Below are 18646 nucleotides of genomic sequence, written 5' to 3'. Positions count from 1 at the left end.
GAAGGGCAAATACGTAGGCAAATTTCTGAGATGTGCAAAAATAGGGCAGTAATAGTAGGGGGAGGACTGCTAACGTGGCACCTTTGTTTAAAAAGGGATAGACCGAGTAATTACAAGCCAGTCAGCCTAACCTCGGTGGTGGAAAAATGATTGGAAAAAATTCTGAGGGACAAGGTAAATCTTCATTTAGAAAAACACGGATTAACCAGGGACAGTCAGCATGTAGTTGTTAAGGGAAGGTCATGTCTGACTAACTTGATTGAATTTTTTGAGCAGGTAACAAGGAGGGTCGAACAGGGTAGTGCATTTGATGTAATCTATATAGATTTTAGCAAGGCTTTTGATAAGGACACATGGCAGACTGGTCAGGAAAGTAAAAGCCCAGGGGATCCAAGGCAAAGTGGCAAGTTGGATCCAAAATTGGCTCAGAGGCAGGAAACAAAGGGTAATGGTCAAAGGATGTTTTTGTGACTGGAAGGCTGTTTCTAGTGGGGTTCTGCAGGCCTCAGTGCTGGGTCCTTTGCTTTTTGTGGTATATATCAATGATTTGAACTTGAATGTAGGAAGTATGATTAAGAAGTTTGCAGATGATACAAAAATTGACCGTGTGGTTGATAATGAAGAAGAAAGCTGCAGACTGCAGGAAGATATCAATGGACTGGTCAGGTGGGCAGAACAGTGGTAAATGGAATTCAATCTGGAGAACTGTGAGGTAATGCATTTGGGGAGGACTAACAAGGCAAGGGAATACACAATAAATGGTAGGACACTGAGAAGTGCAGAAGATCAGAGGGACCTTGGAGTGCATGTCCACAGATCCCTGAAGGTAGCAGGACAGGCAGATAAGGTGATTAAGAAGGTATACAGGATACTTGCCTTTATTAGCCGAGGCACAGAATATAAGAGCAGGGAGGTTATGCTTGAACTGTATAAAACACTAGTTAGGCTGCAGCTAGAGTACTGCGTGCAGTTCTGGTCACCACACTACAGGAAGGATGTGATTGCACTAGAGAGGGTACAGAGGAGATTTACGAGGATGTTGCCTGGGCGGGGGAATTTTAGCTATGAGGAAAGATTGGATAGGCTGGGGTTGTTTTCTTTGGAACAGAGGAGGTTGAGAGGGGACTCAAGGGAGGTGTATAAAACTATGAGGGGCCTAGATAGAGTGGATAGGAAGGACCTATTTCCCTTAGCAGAAGTAAATAACCAGGGGGCATAGATTTAAAGTAATTGGTCGGAGGTTTAGAGGGGATTTGAGGAGAAATGTTTTCACCCAGAGGTGATGGGGGTCTGGAACTCACTGCCTGAAAGGGCGGCAGAGGCAGAAACCCTCCTCACATTTAAAAAGTACTTGGATATGCACTTGAAGGGCCGTAACCTACAAGGCTACGGACCAAGTGCTAGAAAGAGGGATTAGGGTGGATAGCTCCTTGTCGGCCGGCACGGACAAGATGGGCCGAATGGCCTCCTCTGTGCTGTAAATTTCTATGATTCTATGACTGCACTGAGCCAAAGAGACCAAGTTCAACTATGCTGATCTGACCTGGATAGGCAGTAGGGGCAGTACAATTTCCCGCAGCATCCTTGGGCTAGGGAGAGGGAAAAAAATCAGTCAGGGATCCTGCTCCTGTCCACTATCCAGAAATTCTGCTATAAGGTTCCTATGTGGATGTCAGGTGAGGAGAGCATCAGGCTCAGCTGTGATGATCTCCATGGTCCACCAGCTGTCTAGGCTGATAAAGAATGGTATGAGAGGGTGGCCGGCACTTGTAGAGCCAACCCCAGTAACTGTCAGCTTCTCCCGGAGAAGAAATGAGGGAAGAAAAATGGCAGAAGAGGAAGAAAACAAAATATATTTCTGTCCTGTGTCTGTACATGTGCTGTATATTTCTGTCCTGTGTCTGTACATGTGCTGCATATTTCTGTCCTGTGTCTGTACATGTGCTGTATATTTCTGTCCTGTGTCTGTACATGTGCTGTATATTTCTGTCCTGTGTCTGTACATGTGCTGCATATTTCTGTCCTGTGTCTGTACATGTGCTGTATATTTCTGTCCTGTGTCTGTACATGTGCTGCATATTTCTGTCCTGTGCCTGTACATGTGCTGTATATTTCTGTCCTGTGTCTGTACATGTGCTGTATATTTCTGTCCTGTGTCTGTACATGTGCTGTATATTTCTCTCCTGTGTCTGTACATGTGCTGTATATTTCTGTCCTGTGTCTGTACATGTGCTGTATATTTCTGTCCTGTGTCTGTACATGTGCTGTATATTTCTGTCCTGTGTCTGTACATGTGCTGTATATTTCTGTCCTGTGTCTGTACATGTGCTGCATATTTCTGTCCTGTGTCTGTACATGTGCTGTATATTTCTGTCCTGTGTCTGTACATGTGCTGTATATTTCTGTCCTGTGTCTGTACATGTGCTGTATATTTCTGTCCTGTGTCTGTACATGTGCTGTATATTTCTGTCCTGTGTCTGTACATGTGCTGTATATTTCTGTCCTGTGTCTGTACATGTGCTGTATATTTCTGTCCTGTGTCTGTACATGTGCTGTATATTTCTGTCCTGTGTCTGTACATGTGCTGTATATTCCTGTCCTGTGTCTGTACATGTGCTGTATATTTCTGTCCTGTGTCTGTACATGTGCTGCATATTTCTGTCCTGTGTCTGTACATGTGCTGTATATTTCTGTCCTGTGTCTGTACATGTGCTGTATATTTCTGTCCTGTGTCTGTACATGTGCTGTATATTTCTGTCCTGTGTCTGTACATGTGCTGCATATTTCTGTCCTGTGTCTGTACATGTGCTGTATATTTCTGTCCTGTGTCTGTACATGTGCTGTTTATTTCTGTCCTGTGTCTGTACATGTGCAGTATGCTTTTGTGGTGTGTTTCACATGTGCTGTATATTTTGCAGTACACGTATGTGTTGTTGAATTTATCCCACAGTACAAATTAAGCAAATATGACATTAAAGAATAACTTGACAGTTACAGAGCAACAAGGCAGTAGCACTGAAGGAATCAGAGCATCCTACTCCCTCAACTGGGGCACAATGTGGGCAGGAGATGGAAAATAACTGAAGACAAATGAGTCACTTTGTACTAATGAGGCTGTCCCCTCTGCACTTGTTATTGCATATGTTAATGGGAACGTATTGTCCTCTCTAACCAACATCATCACAAATACAGCAACAGTCATTCATCTCATTGCTGTATGTGTAATCTTACTAAGCACAAAACTGTTTTATCAGCATTTGCTTACATAACAACAGTCACCGCACTTCAAAATAACTCGCGGTATGTCAGGCACGGGGTGTTCTAAAATATGTGAGAAGACACTGTAATAGTGTGTTTATCTAGGTCCTTGCACGCATAATAGTTCAATTAGGAGCAGGTGCTTACCCACATAGTAACACCCATTAACCAGTCCGTACCCACAGTAGCATCCATTAGCAGATCCTTACCCACACAGTAGCGCCCGTTAGGAGCTAGGACGAAGCCATTCTTGCAGATACACTTGAAGCTACCATCCTCGTTGATGCACATTCCATTCAGGCACATGTTGGTAGTGGCACATTCATCGTGATCTGGGGGTGAGATTCGTTACTTGTCAGTCTCGTGAGTCCTAACAGATAACTTTGGAAAAATTATAGGCAACACACGGGTTTTGAAAGCCCGTATATTGCAGGAAAGAAGAAAAACTGAGGGAGGTGAGAACTTCCACAATGTGAAATCCTTATAAAGATTGAGTTAGAATGGGATATCATGTGATGAGTCAAGATTTCTACATATTGAAATGGTATTTAGAGTTCAGGAAGAACAGCAAAGGAAAGTTTAGAGCAACATTGAACATTGTAGCGTTGATAATATAATAACCTAACTATTCCATCAAAGCCCAATCAACTAGTATCCTTACTATTCCACCAAAGCCCGTTCAACTAGTACCCTAACTGGTCCATCAAAGGCCATTCCTCTAGTACCCTAACTGTCCCATCAAAACCCATTCTTCTAGCACGCTAACTGTTCCATCAAAGCCCATCCCTCTAGTACCTAACTGGTCCATCAAAGATCATTCCTCTAGTACCCCAACTCACCCAGTCCAGCATCAAACTGCATCTTGAACTCCCCTAATGTCTCCCAGTTCTGACGAAGGGTCACAGACCTGAAACGTTAACTCTGTTTCGCTCTCCACAGATGCTGCCTGACCTGCTGAGTATTTCCAGCATTTTCTGTTTTTATTTCAGATTTCCAGCATCCGCAGTATTTTGCTTTTGTCCTTACTTTTAAGATTATTCTGAATGTTTATCACATTTTGAGTAAAGATAATTTATTTTCTAAGAACTGCTTCAAATTTACTTTCCCTTAATCTTTCTCCTCTTGTTCCACTGGCCTGACTGACATTGCAGTAATATACTGGGTTTGAAAAGGCAGTAATATACAGTACTGGGTTTGACATGACAGTAATATACTGGGTTTTCCATCGCTATTCACCTCATATTTATTACGCCATAATGAGGTCTCACTAAACCACCTTCATTCCAGATTGTGGAGCTTTAAGTTTCTCTAACCTTCCCTTCCAGTTAATCCCCTATACAACTGGCTTATGTTTGATTAATGTGGCAGGTTTGGATACTGCTACTTTCAATGATGTTATTATTCCTATAATAATTTAAATCCCTCTTATTCCCTTAGAACTGCCCTTATACTGACATGTGTGAGATTATGTGCTAACCTGGATGAGTCTTTCCTTGCTCTTTTATTCTTAACCTTGCCAATGGAAACTCTTGCATTCTCTCAATCCATATCTCGGATGATTTGGTGAAAGGAACATTACTGAGAGGATTTGTGAACAGCAACACGAAACCAAAGAGCTGAATCGAGGTCAAATGTGACCATGCGCTTTCGAGCTCTGCAGGAATTGGGTGGCCATCAGAGACAAGACTGACATGACCTTTCTTCCAGTTCCGAGTCCTCTGTGAAGGATGTAACTTCATTTGTTTGCTCTCTGTGGGTTATTTGCAACTAAAGCTGTTAGAAATTGTCTCTCCGTGTTGGTTGCAGACTGATCGGTCTGGGTGATGCATACTTACCAACACAGTTCTTTCCATCAGGGGTGAGCTCAAAGCCAGCATTGCAGATACACTGGAAGCTTCCATCAGTGTTAACACACCGGCCGTTCCGGCATAAAACGCCATTCTGGATACACTCGTCTATGTCTAGGGAGCAAAAAGGAAGCTGGTTATTGGGCTGTCACTCACCCCACCATCAACTGCACACTCCTGTCACATGACCAACTGGAGTGCGGGGTTTACAGTCGATCCTGCTGTTTGGGCTGGCCCTTGAGACGAAGGACCCATATTCCTGAAGAAAGTTTCACTAATGGTCCTGTTAGACCAGAGGTCTGCTTCCTATGGTAAGTATGTCATCTGAGAGAGCTTTGCAAAGGACTTTACCATCAGAGACAGCCCTGTATCTAAAGGATCTGAAACACACACTGGATCTGAGGGGACGTGCAGGCAACAGCAAAGCTCACCAGCTTCCACCAGTGTGGCTTGGGGATGGTTCCCCCACCTGAGTCTGGTTGTGGATAGGTTGAACACTCAAGCTTCCAATACAGGCCAGTAGTGCAGTTTTCACATTGCTCTTCTGTGGGGACCACCTCTGATATCAGCAAACGTCCCAACAAGACTGTCGTAATTGCAACTGCACTGACTGTGCCTCTGTGAGATTCACGGTAACATTACTGCACTTGTCCCGATGGCACCTTCAGAGTAACTGCGCCTGTATAAATCTCAAAGATGCACAGCTTCCTGTTATCCGAGAATCCATTAGGAGACGTTCAATGGGAGTATTGATCCCCATTGAAATGGCAGACCGGCTTCCAGTTCAACCTAACCACAACATGAACAAAATGGTGGCCCCTGCAGCATGCGATGGTGCCAGTTACCTTTGGCAGCAGCCCTGGTACACTCTCTGGAGGCAACAGTGAAATATGATTGGCCACCATATCAGGGGCCTTCCCTCTCGCCTCCGGTCCCTGGGATTGAGTCCAGCGCAGACAGTTGCTGCAAACATCTCTTGCCAACATCTGTTTAGATGTCTAAATAAAATGAATCCGGAAAGGGCAAATTCAACTCTCAGTGGGCAGCAATCTAAACAGCACAAACCACAGCGGCTAGAAATTCGAAATGAAAGGAAGCTTGTGTGAAGTTGCTGCATCTGGTATTTTGATTCATTGATTCCACTCTCACATCTCTCTCTGAGTCAATGGGAAGCAGAGGACCGTGTAATTACTGGGCACCAACCCAGGACAGTTACAGCATGCCCGTGTTATCTGTGACCGTGTTATCTGTGCCCGTGTTATCTGTGCCCGTGTTATCTGTGCCCGTGTTATCTGTGCCCGTGCTACCCAAGCCCGTGTTATCTGTGCCCGTGTGATCTGTGCCCGTGTTATCTGTGCCCGTGCTACCTAAGCCCGTGTTATCTGTGCCCGTGTTATCTGCGCCCGTGTTATCTGCGCCCGTGTTATCTGCGCCCGTGTTATCTGCGCCCGTGTTATCTGTGCCCGTGTTATCTGTACCCGTGTTATCTATGCCCGTGCTACCCAAGCCCGTGTTATCCAGAAGCTGTTGTTTTTTACGGGCCGCCCGATTTTCTGCAAGCCGGCAGCCGCTTCCCACCTGTTCTGGGCAGGAAGTGAATCGGCGGCATGTTAATGAGGCCCGGGAGTTAATATAGCCTAGGCTTGATTTCTGCAGCAGCGGGTGAATTTCGAACTCACCCCACCACCCACCCACCCGAAACCTGCCTTGAGTTAAAATCAGGACCAGAATGGCTCTCAGGTCTTGCGCAACCCCAATTTTCTTCACTCCACCATTGGCGGCCGTGCCTTCAATGTCTAGGCCCTAAACTCTGGAATTCCCTCCCTAAACCTCGCCGCCTCGCTATCTCTCTAAGTCATTCTGTAAATCCTACCTCTTTGACCAAGCTTTTGATCACCTGTCCAAACATCTCGTGGCCCGGTGTCAAATTTTTGTTTGATAATCACTCCTGTGAAGCACCTTGGGATGATTTACTACGTTAAAAGCGCAATATAAATGCAAGTTGTTGTTGTAAATGGAAGGGGAGAGGAGGGCATTTGATTCATGTTATATTAATTGCAGCAGAGATGCAGTTCACATTGCCATTTTAAAATGGTTCCAAGTGTATTACCTTATCATCGCGGTTACGATAAAACATATTAATATTCAGATAATAACGAGATTAACATGGAACCTGAGAGCTGCGGGACCAAAAGAATGCACTGATTAACTGATTTACAGAGTAGAAGAAAAGGAGGTTGCGAGCTCTGTGCCCCCTTGGCTGCACTCACCGATACAGGCTTGCTTGGTGGCGGTACTCTGGAAACCGTCGTGGCACTTGCAGTGGTAAGCACCGGGGGTGTTAACGCAGTCACCATTCACACAAGGACTGCTGGAGCATTCATCAACATCTGAGGACAAGTAAACACAAAGCGGTCAACCATTGAAATGAACCAGCTCACCGAGATGAGGGAACGCAACAGCAAAGGAAACCCAGGCTCTCTAATTACAGAGCCTGGCTACTCACTAATTGGGACCTGTTTCTGTAAAATGATGGCCCTGAATGATTAGAGAGTGTGTGGATGATCCCTGCAGAGCTGGAGCCTCGTGTTGTGGAGACGTCTGTTGCTGTGGTCACACAGTAAGTTCTAACCAATCTTTAGCCAAGTTGTATTTTATCAGATAATTGCAAAGAAGCTCTGATGTTCCTACTTCCTGGCATCCTTTAGTGGCCTGAGTTCTGCGGCAACTTCATGTCCCAAATAAAACCATGGCTGCTCCAAGTGGGACTTGGGGGTCTTTGAGACATTTGGCTAAATACAGTCACACTCCAAATCATACATCTATCCGTAGTCTGTCCACTTAATTCAGAAGTTGTAATACAGGGGATAAGGAGATGGAACTTAAAATGTGACTGTTTGTGATTATTAATAAGTACAAACCTGCTGTTGTCCTTATTACAAGCACTGTGACAGGACCTGAAGGAACCGAGGAAAGGGAAACGGATGTTCAGCCCATCATCCCATTCCACTCACAGCCCATGTACTCTCTACCCTATCATAGACTCTACCTCACCTCACATTTAATCTCCTTCCACAGCCCGTGTACACTTTACTCTATCATGGCGTCTACCCCTTCCGTTTGATCTCTTTCCAAGGCCCATGTACGCTTTGCGCTACCATAGTCTCTAACTCACCCATTTAATCTCCTTCCACAGCCCGTGTACACTTTACTCTATCATAGGCCTGATTTTTAATCGGGCAGAGGGGGTGCTTAGAATGCGGTTGGGAAACCTGGGAGAACAGGTTTCCTGCAGACCCTGCCAAATTTAACAAAGGCAGGGATTGAAGGCCTCATGGGTGGGGGGTGGGTGTGCGTGAGGCAGGGACGCTGGATCCAGCAGGTAAGTCGAAAGGCACTTACCTCCTGGATCCAGCAGTCCTCACCTTACATTAGCTGGCGGGTTCCCTGAGGCCCGGGAAACCCGACCAGCCATAGTTAAATTTGTAATGGTAGATCACCATGAGGCACGCCAGTCTCATTATAATATTTAAATGGACGACCCGATTCCTGGCAGCGGGTTGGCTGCCCGTCCCTATCCCGCCTCCATTAAAACTGGAAGTGGGCGGGTTGGAGTCATGATTCCGTCATCTAACTCTAACCACCCACCCGACTCCAACCCACCCGTTTTTTGGGTATAAAATTCCCCCCATAGTCTCTAACTCATCCATTTAATCTCATCAAGGACAGAATCTATATGGCTAGAGTTAAGAAATAATAGAGGTGCCATTACACTACTTGCATTCTATAGACCACCAAATAGTGGGAAAGATATGGAGGAGCAAATTTGCAGAAAAATTACAGAGAGGTGCAAGAACTATAGAGTAGTAATAATGGGGGACTTCAACTATCCTAATATAGACTGGGATCATAATAGTGTAAAGGGCAGCGAGGGGGAAGAATTTCTGAAGTGTGTTCAGGAGAACTTTCTTGATCAGTATGTTTCCGGCCTGACGAGGGAGGAGGCATTGCTGGATCTGGTTCTGGGGAATGAGGTAGGTCAAGTGGAGTAAGTGTCAGTAAGGGAACATTTAGGGAACAGTGATCATAATATCATAAGGTTTAGATTAGCTATGGAAAAGGACAGGGAGCAATCTACTTTAAAAATGTTTAACTGGGGGAAGGCCAATTTCAGTGAGATGAGAACGGATCTTGCCTGGGTAAACTGGAATCAAAGATTGGCAGGCAAAACTGTAATGGAACAATGGGCTGTCTTTAAAGAGGAAATAGTTCAGGTACAGTTCAGGTAAATTCCCACGACGGGGAAAGGTAGGGCAACTAAAGTCAGAGCTCCTCGGATGACGAAAGAGATAAGAGAACATGATGAAGCAGAGAAAGAGCACATATGACAGATGTCAGGTCGAGAATACATCTGAAAATCAGGCTATACACAGAAAGGTCAGAGAAGTGAAAAAGAAAATAAGTGGGGCAAAGAGAGGGTATGAGAATGGAATGGCAGCTAACATAAAAGGTAATCCAAAAGTCTTCTATAGGCATATAAATAGTAAAAGGGTAGTAAAATGAGGGGTGGGGCCAATTAGGTACCAAAAAGGAAACCTACGCATGGAGGCAGAGGGTATGGCTGAGGTGCTAAACGAGTACTTTGCATCTGTCTTCACCAAGGAAGAGGATGCTGCCATAGACAAAGTAAAGGAGGAGGTAGAGGAGATACTGGATGGGATAAAAATTGATAAAGAGGAAGTATTAGAAAGGTTGGCTGTACTTAAAATGGACAAGTCACCAGGAGCAGTTGGGATGCATCCTAGGATGCTGAGGGAATTGAGGGAGGAAATCGCGGAGGTACTGGCCATAATCTTCCAATCTTCCTTAGATACAGGGGTGGTGCCAGAGGACTGGAGAATTGCAAATGTTACACCCTTGTTCAAAAAAGAGTGTAAGGATAAACCCAGCAACTACAGGCCAGTCAGTTTGACCTCGGTAGTGGGGAAACTTTTAGAAATGATAATCAGGGACAAAATTAACAGTCACTTGGACAATTGTGGATTAATTAAGGAAAGCCAGCATGGATTTGTTAAAGGCAAATCGTGTTTAACTAACTTGAATGAGTTCTTTGATGAGGTAACAGAGAGGGTTGATGAGGGTAATGCAGTTGATGTAGCGTACATGGATTTCCAAAAGGCGTTTGACAAAGTGCCACATAATAGGCTTGCCAGCAAAGTTAAAGCCCATGGAATAAAACGGACAGTGGCAGCATGGATACGGAATTGGCTAAGTGATGGGAAACAGAGATAGTGGTGAATGGTTGTTTTTCGGACAGTGGTGTTCCCCAGGGGTCGGTTCTACGACCACTGCTTTTCTTGATATATATTAATGACTTGGATGTGGGTATACAGGGCACAATTTGCAGATGACACAAAACTTGGAAGTATAGTGAACAGTGAGGAGGAGAGTGATAGACTTCAGGAAGACACAGACAGTCTGGTGAAGTGGGCGGACATGTGGCAGGTTAAATTTAACGCAGAAAAGTGTGAAGTGATACATTTTGGTAGAAAGAATGAAGCGAGGACGTATAAACTAAATGGTACAATCCTGAAGAAGGTGCACAAACAAAGAGACATGGGGGTATGTGTGCAGAAATCGTTGAAGGTGGCAGGGCAGGTTGAGAAAGCAGTTAAAAAGGCTTACGGGATCCTGGGCTTCGTGAATAGAGGTGTAGAGTACAAAAGTGTGGAAATTATGATGAACCTGTATAAAACACTGGTTCGGCCTCAACTGGAGTATTGTGTCCAATTCTGTGCACCAAACTTTAGGAAGGATGTGAAGGCCTTAGAGAGGGTGCAGTAAAGATTTACGAGAATGATTCCAGGAAAGAGGGACTTCAGTTACATTGATAGACTGTAGAAGCTGGGGTTGTTCTCCTTGGAGCAGAGAAGATTGAGGAGATTTGATAGAGGTGTTCAAAATCATGAGTGGTCTGGACAGAGTAGATAGAGGGAAACTGTTCCCATTGGCAGAAGGGTCGTGAACCAGAGGACACAGATTTAAGGTGATTGGCAAAAGAACCAAAGGCGACGTAAGAAAAAACTTTTTTACGCAGCGAGTGGTTAAGATCTGGAATTCAATGCCTGAAAGGGTGGTGGAGGCAGACTCAATCACGGCTTTTAAAAGGGAGTTGGATAAGTATCTGAAGAAAAGAAATTTGCAGGGCTATGGGGAAAGGGCGGGGGAGTGGGACTAGCTGAGGTGCTCTTGCAGAGAGCCGGCATGGGCTCGACGGGCTGAATGGCCTTCTTCCGTGCTGTAACCATTCTACGATTCTATTTTCAGCCCATGTACACTTTACTCTATCATTGGGGGCAGCCAACTTGCTCCCAGGAGGTGGGTCGACTATTTAAATATTATAATGAGGCTGATCGGGTTTCGCAGGCCTCGGGGAACCTGCCAGCTAAAGTAAGAACATAAGAAACAGGAGCAGGAGTAGGCCATTCAGCCCCTCGAGCCTGCTCCGCCATTCAATAAGATCATGGCTGATCCAATCTTGGCCTCAACACCACTTTCCCGCTCTCTCCCCATACCCCTTGACTCCCTGTAGTTCAAATATCTGTCTATCTCCGCCTTGAATATATTCACTGATTCAGCCTCGACAGCTCTCTGGGGCAGAGAATTCCAGAGATTCACAACCCTCTGAGAGAAGAAATTCCTCCTCATCTCCGTCTTAAATGGGTGTGAGGACTGCTGGATCCAGGAGGTAAGTGCCTTTTCACTAAGCTCCTGGAACCCACATCCCTGCCTCACCCATCCCCTGTGATCGGACACCCTCCCCCAGAGGTCTCCGATCCCCCCCCCCAGGCATCCGATCCCCCCCCACAGGATCTTCAATCCACCCCCCCAACCCCGAGGCCTCCGATCCCCCGCCCCCCCCGCAGGCATCCGATCTCCCCCAGGCATCCGATCTCCCCCCACAGGATCTCCGATACCCCCCCCCCAGGCATCCGATCCCCCCCCACAGGATCTTCAATCCACCCCCCCAACCCCGAGGCCTCCGATCCCCCCCCCCCCCGGCAGGCATCCGATCTCCCCCAGGCATCCGATCTCCCCCCACAGGATCTCCGATACCCCCCCAAGCATCCGATCCCCCCACAGTATCTCCAATCTCCCCCCCCCCCAAGCATCCGATCCTCCCCACAGGATCTCCGATTCCCCCCCCCCCCAGGCATCCGATCCCCCCCCCCCCAGGCATCTGATCCTCTCCACAGGGCCTCCGATCTCTCCCCCGACCTCCGCCCCCCCCCCCCAACCAGGCCTCCAATCACCCCTGACCTACCCACCAGGAAGCCTGTGAACCCCCCGCCCTGACCTCCACCACCGCCCCGGCCTCCCCCTCCAGCCCTGATGCTCCGCCAGCTAAAGTAAGGCGAGGCACTTACCTCTTGGATCCAGCGTCCCTGCCTCAAGTATCCCCCTGCAATTGGACACCATCCCCCCAAGGCCTCCAATTCCGACCCCGCAGGCATCCAATCCCCCCCATGTGGCCCCCCACCCCCAAATGTTGCTCGGGCCCCCCGATCTGCTGCTCCCAGCGATCCCCCTGGTCCTCCGATACTCACCTGGCCTCCCCCCCCCACCCTGCTCCTTCAGCCCCTCGATCGGTCCTGACCACCCCGCTCCTCTGGCCCCCGAGCAGTTCCAAACACCCCCCACCCCCCAGCTCCTCGGGCCCCCAATCAGTCCCGAACCCCCCTGCTCCTCCGATTGGTCCTGACCCCACCTCCACCCCCACTCCTCCGACCCCCCAGACCACACCCCGGCCCCCACCCGATCCCTCCCTCCCCCCTCTCTGCGGCCCCCCGCATCGATGTCTCCCTCAACCCCCGATCTCCCTCCCTCCTCTCTGGTCTCCGGCTGTGGCCTGGTGCCGCAGGCCTACCCACCCATAGCCAGCCAGCCTCTCAATCTGGGAAACAGAGGCTTCTGATGCAAATCAGGCTGTGCCGTTAAACTCAGAGGGCCTGCCGGAAACCTGTTCTCCCGGGTTTCCCCACTGCTTCCGAGCCTGCTGCTCCCAACACGCCTCCCGATTAAAATTCAGGCTATAGTCTCTAATTCACCCATTTAATCTCCTTCCACAGCCCATGTATAATCGATCCTAACATGGACTCTCTCCCAACCATTTTATTTTCCATCCACAGCCCATGTACAATCTAGCCTATCATGGATTGGAACATCCTGACCGGGCTGGGGCTGGTCTATACTGGGAGGAGGTATAAACAAAGATTACGAAGTGGAGAGAGAAATTACAGTCACTTGAGGGGTCTAACAGACAGACTGAATCTCTGGAGGGGAAGTTCTGTATAAAAACTTCCTGCTCCCCAAAGGGAATCAAGCAAATCTCTAGAATATTCATCATTCTCACATTTCTGTCTGCTGGTAACCTCCAACATTTTGATAATATTGCTTTGCGAATGCTCTTTGGGAATTGTTGCGACCTAGTAAATGTTGCATCAGCAATCTACATGCTTTTGCTGAAATTTATAACCAGGGATCAAGACAAAACCAATTGTGGAGTGAGGGCAGACAGGCAGAGAAGCATGAAGTCAAGTATCAGCTCCATAACCTGCAGCTTTGTCTAGGTTATAATGACTCCCTAAAATACATCCCCACACACACTAATCCCCTCACACACTACTCCCCACATACACCCTGACGTAAGAAAACTACTCGGCACTTGGTCTAAGCGTTAAACAAAGCTTTAATCACTGTTTTACAACATGGAGGTCTAGTTGTGTCCTTCACTAGTTCCTGTTAAGAATGTCCTGCGCAAGCTGGGCCCGTGCCCGAGTATTTATACTCTCCCTGGACAGTGACATCTGTAGGCCGCTCAGTATTATTTCATTAGTCTTTCTTTCATGAATGACTAATTCATGTCACCCCCCGCACAACACCCCTCACAACACCCCACACATAACACCCCTGACACCCCACACAGCACCCCACACAACACCCCTGACACCTCACACAACACCCCTGACACCCCACACAACACCCCTCACAACACCCCACACAACACCCCTCACAACACCTCACATGCCCCACACAACACCCCTTACACCCCTCACAACACCCCTCACAAGGCATCATACAATACCCCATGCAACACCTCACACAACACCCCTCACAACACCCCATACAGCACCCCTCACAACACCCCACACAACACCCCTCACAACACCCCATACAACACCCCACACAACACCCCACGCAACACCCCACACAACACCCCATACAACACCCCTCACAACACCCCACAAAACACCCCACACAACAACACCCCACACAACAACAACCCTCACAACACCCCGCACAACAACCCTCACAACACCCCACAACAACCCTCACAACACCCCTCACAACCCCCCTCACAATACCCCACACAACACCCCCACACAACACCCCACACAACACCCCTCACAACACCCCACACAACACAACACCCCACACAACACCCCTCACAACACCCCACACAACACACCCACACAACAGCACCCCACACAACAACCCTCACAACACCCCACACAACAACCCTCATAACACCCCCACACACTATTCACCAGACACACTACAGTCCACACACACCACACTCCCACACACACTACATGTCCCCACATATATTTTGCCGTCTCTCGCAGTACAGAACCATCAAATATTAGATTCTTTCAGACTGCAACTTCCAAACCCATCCCTGTCTGGCTATTTATCGAGGTCCTTTTTGAAGGAGTATTTCAGCACAGTATTGAGTTTGCTTTTGGTCTGTTTTCATATGAAGATTTGGTATGTGGCTGCTTCAAATTCCCCTTCACTATGACATACAAAGTCACTTCTTGTTTAGCTTTTTCTTTCCATCAGTTTTGTGCTCCACCCTTTACATTACGATTTATTCATGAATATACACCCAGTGTCATTGAAGTAATGTAACCACAGCCTCTTCTGCTCCTACCTATTCTTTGCTATGACATTTGTGAGGGTGTGCTGTTTATCACCAGTTCTATGGCATTATTCTATCAGTTGGCCCATGGTGGCACTGTGCAAGAGTGCAAGGGATGGAACTGTTACAAACTCATCCTTCGATTGACCTGTTCTCTCTATAATCCTCGGGGCTGCACTCACAGCCACCAGAACACTCAAGAATCCTCAAAAAGTTTGCTTATCACCTCAATCCTCTCCTCGAATACAGACTATTTCTGCCTGGAACACAATCATAGAGTCTTACAGCACAGAAGGAGTTCATTCTGCCCATTGTGCCGGCTCTTGGAAAGAGCTATCCAATTAGTCCCACTCCCCTATTATTTCTCCACAGCCCTGTCATTTTTTCTTTTTCAATGCTGAGTGTTGACCTCTAGGGACCCTGCAGACTATTCTAATGGTGGACGTCAGTGGCTGGAACTTTCTCTGTAGAGGGTTGCAAAGTGGGCGACCAGTTGTACTAATTATATCCCAATTAAAATAATTGGATGTTAGCTAGAATTTATAGAACATTTCTAAGTCGAAAGAAGTCTGAGTTCCTTTCATTCGGTGAAGAGTACAATCTCTTAGCTGCAGCCATGCCCTTGACTACGAAACAGGAAATTCCAATCAGGCTGGTTTCGATTACCACTGTTTTCTGAAGGGATGAACAGCTTAGCACGTGCACTGGGGTTGGTAATTTAATATCACCCAGTATATGAACTGGATCAGGCCAGTCAGCAGTACACACCATGGGAGATTTCAACATCCTGACCAGGTTGGGGCTGGTCGCTAAGGGGAGTAAGTATAAACAAGGAGTAAGAAATGGAGAGAGAAGTTACAGTCACTTGATGAGTCTTAACAGACAGACAGCATAGTGCAGTGAGTTTGGATAAGAGACGTCACTGTTAAATGAGTTAATTTATTGTGCACTGTCTGCTTGGCCTGTGTTAGACACAGCACTGTAAATGGGCGTGGCCTGTCCCGGTGCATTCCAAATGGGATTGGAAAACCAGGAATTATCAGTCATTCACTTCTCTCTAAGAATTCACACTCCTGGTCTCACTTCCCCCCAACATGGCGTAAGGGCAATATCATTACCCGGGCTGTCCCAGGTAAAGAGATACACAGACTGGCAGAGTCCCAGGCTCAATGTTCAATCTGGCCTCATTTCCCATGGGTTACAGAAGGGCAATATCATCCAGGGTTCCTGCACTTTATCACTATCCAGTGATTCCTGCTGGAAGATATGTGTGTGAATGTTGGGTAAGGACAGGATCAGGCTTGGCTGTGATGACACCAATGGGCAAATAGCTTGCTGACACTCACTGTGTCGGCCCACATAGGAATAATAGCCACTTGGATTAGGTACTGAAGGAGGGTGGGTGCCCATGCGACTGTACCCCAGCAAGAGTCAACACCCAGGGACTGTACCCCAACCAGGGTCAACATCCAGGGAACTGTACCCCAGTGAGAGTCAGAGCCCAGGGAACTGTACCCCAATGAGAGCCAGAGCCCAAGGAACTGTACCCCAGAGAGAGTCAGCACCTGGGGAACTGTACCCCAGTGAGAGTCATAGCCCAGGGAACTGTACCCCAATGAGAGCCAGAGCCCAAGGAACTGTACCCCAGAGAGAGTCAGCACCTGGGGAACTGTACCCCAGTGAGAGTCAGAGCCCAGGGAACTGTACCCCAATGAGAGTCAGAGCCCAAGGAACTGTACCCCAGAGAGAGTCAGCACCTGGGGAACTGTACCCCAGTGAGAGTCATTATCCAGGGAACTGTACCCCAGTGAGAGTCATTATCCAGGGAACTTTACCCCAGTGAGAGTCAGCACCTGGGGAATTGTATCCCAGCTAGAGCCAGAGCCCAGGATATTGTACTCCAGCAAAAGTCAGTGCCTGGGGAACTGGACCCTAGTGAGAGCCTATGGGCTCAATTTTCAGTGTGCTGTGGAGTCGGGATTGGAGGCGTGCGGGGGGTTAAATTCCCGAAATCGGGGGTCCCGACCCCATCCCGCCCCCAACCCGCCTCCATGCCAGTTTCAAAGGAGGCAGGTACCCGCCCCGCACTGGGACCCACCTCCCTGAGGCGGGACGGGATTAGTGCCAACTAACTGCCTGTTAACAGGCAGTTTATAGCCTAATCCCTATTTTTAAGCTTGAACTGTGGGATTCCCGATGGCTCCAAACCACACCAAGTTGGAGGAGTCGGGCTGTCGGGTTGAAGGGCTTGGAGGGGTCGAGATGTCAGTGTTCAGGTGAGTGATGTGTACATGAATGCAAAGGTAAGTGTGTTTGGTGTGTCTAAAGTGATTAAATAAGTTTTACATACATTTTCTTACCTTTTCAGCCTTCCTTCCTTTAGGTTCGGGGAATCCCTCATCTCACCGGCACAGAAAGCAGAATGGCTGCGAACTGTCAAAAGTGACAGCCTGCAGCTTTCTGTGCAGGAGAGATTTCTAACTGAGTCTGTGGAGAAGGACTCATGTTAGAAGTAAGACTGTCAGTGTTTGACAGCTTCAAACAGCTGTGAAACGCTGATATTTCATCTGTCAAAACGTCTTGACAGATGAAATTTCAGTCTGTGACATCACCTGTTGCCGGGTGGCCCTTAATTGGCCTGCTGAGCCCGCTGGGTGGGCTCAACGAGGTCAATCAAGTTAAAATCGCGTGGATTGACCCCATCTCGATGGAGGCGGGACTACAACCCCGAAAGTTGTAGTCCTGCCTCCAACCCGCCTCCTGAATGAAAATCCAGCCCTATGACTTCAGGGGAGATGTAGAGATAAATGAAAAAAAAACACACCGTAAAACCCCCACTCCCAACGTAGTCTGGCCTAAGCAGATGGAGTCAGGACTCACCAATACACTCCCCACGCACATCCTGCTTGAAACCCATGTTACATTCACAGCGATAACTGGATGGTGTTGGGATACAACGTCCGTTCAGACACAGGTTGGTGAAGTGCTTACAGATGTCGATGGTCTGATTCAGAGTGGCTGTACCTGGAAAGAAGTAAAAAAAAATCAAGGTTCAATTGCTTGATGGGTCAGCTGCACATGTCTACACAACGGGCTCAATGTTCCCTGGTGAATTGGTGACTATGGAAATAGTTACTATTTTCTAATAATATAAAAATCCAACCCACTCATCCTTTCCACGGACCTAAAACCCGTGGAATCCTTACCCCACTCAATTTTCCTTTGCTTGTGGAATTTACAGGTTTTTAAAATCCACCTAATCACCACTTCTTGTTATACCCATCCTTGCTTTTACTTTTTTCGAACTTAATATTGAACTGAGGGATAGCCCTCAGCCCCTCACCTGGGTTCCTCAATCAAATACACAGGACACTCACCATATCCTTGTGAAACTCACGAGGCCAAGCCTAACATCCTCTTGATTTTGTTACTGAATGACTCACAGAAATTGTCTTCAAGGATGAGTATCAGATTGTTAAGTCTGCCCTCCCTACAGCAGAAGTCCATTCAGCGCTGATATATTTATGTCATTGGATACCATCTGAGGGTAGATTCTATG

Source organism: Somniosus microcephalus, chromosome 13 (assembly GCF_052327205.1).
Source record: "Somniosus microcephalus isolate GS21.2 chromosome 13, FLI_Smic_1.0, whole genome shotgun sequence".
NCBI classification, from domain to species: Eukaryota; Metazoa; Chordata; class Chondrichthyes; order Squaliformes; family Somniosidae; genus Somniosus; species Somniosus microcephalus.
The sequence above is the reverse complement of the archived record's forward strand: the minus strand, read 5'-3'. Positions refer to the sequence as shown.